The 1,369-nt window shown below is 38.0% G+C and overlaps 1 non-coding gene across 1 annotated transcript; it reads left to right on the top strand.

The window, feature by feature from the left end:
• Nucleotides 1-884: 884 nt before the first annotated feature.
• LOC116505107 lies at nucleotides 885-991 on the top strand. The gene has a single exon (XR_004254895.1). It is a non-coding gene; the product is annotated as a U6 spliceosomal RNA (small nuclear RNA).
• The last annotated feature ends 378 nt before the right edge of the window (nucleotides 992-1,369 follow it).

Raw genomic sequence — 1,369 nt, forward strand, 5'->3', positions numbered from 1 at the left:
TTAATAGATTATCCCACTCCCATTCATGCCTGCAGTTCTTGGATCCTTGTTCTTATTTCTAGATATTTGTCATTAAACCCCACAGGATTCTGTTTAAAACACTCCTGATAAAATCGGATATCGTTAATCCAAACACATTTCTCCCAATCCTTGTGAGATACAAGTCATCCCTTGCCAGCAGCTTACCATTCAGATAAAACAGATTATGGTCTCAAAAGGAAATCTCTCCTGTCAACACCACTTCTAAGTATTCTGTATTCCATGGAATGTTCTGTACTCAACAGCAGTATTTTTTTTCTTTTCTCATGGAATGGAAAGATGGATAAGACCAACATATGAAACATCAAAGTCTTTGTTAACAGACAATGTTTCCTTGTTTAAAGAATAGAGCAGTTTAGGAAATCAATGTGTACATACGTGTAATTATAGGTAAAGGTAAAGGTTCTCCTCGCACATATGTGCTAGTCATTCCCGACTCTAGGGGGTGGTGCTCATCTCCGTTTCAAAGCTGAGAAGCCAGCACTGTCCGAAGACGTCTCCGTGGTCATGTGGCTGGCATCACTAAATGCCGAAGGTGCACGGAATGCTGTTACTTTCCCACCAAAGGTGGTTCCTATTTTTTCTACCTACATTTTTACATGCTTTCAAACTGCTAGTTTGGCAGAAGCTGGGACAAGAAACATGAGCTCACTCTGTTATGCGGTGCTAGGGATTCAAACTGCCGACCTTTCTGATCGATAAGTTCAGCGTCTTAGCCACTGAGCCAGCATGTTCCTTATGTGTAATTATAATATCTGCCTAACTTTGTGCAAGTGTATATTTTGAGACCTGAAATCCTGATTGAAATCATCTAAATTCCCACAGAAACAAGGACAATAATTTCCGTGCTCACTTCGGCAGCACATATACTAAAATTGGAACAATACAGAGACGATTAGCATGGCCCCTGTGCAAGGATGACATGTAAATTCATGAAGCGTTCCATATTTTTGTTTCAGTATGGACAGTTACAGGCCAGATGGAAAAAAGATCAGAAAATTCGTATTACGCAAAATGAGGACAATTTACTAAAACAAATTAGGGATCAAAGTCAAATGCATATAAAAAGGTTATATAATGTATTAATAGAAATGGATTCGGAAACAGAACTAGTTAAAGATTGCATGATAAAGTGGGCACAAAATTTTGAAGAACCAATAATGCTGGATACATGGGAAAAGATATGGGTAAGGAATGTAAAATTCACGCAAGCCCAAAATCTGAGAGAGAATTTTTATAAGATGTTTTGTAGATGGCATTTAGATCCTATAAAACTGGCTTGTATGTATCCAAATTTACAACCTAAATGCTGGAGATGTGATTGTATTGA

The sequence above is a fragment of the Thamnophis elegans genome, chromosome 2 (assembly GCF_009769535.1).
Source record: "Thamnophis elegans isolate rThaEle1 chromosome 2, rThaEle1.pri, whole genome shotgun sequence".
Lineage (NCBI taxonomy): Eukaryota > Metazoa > Chordata > Lepidosauria > Squamata > Colubridae > Thamnophis > Thamnophis elegans.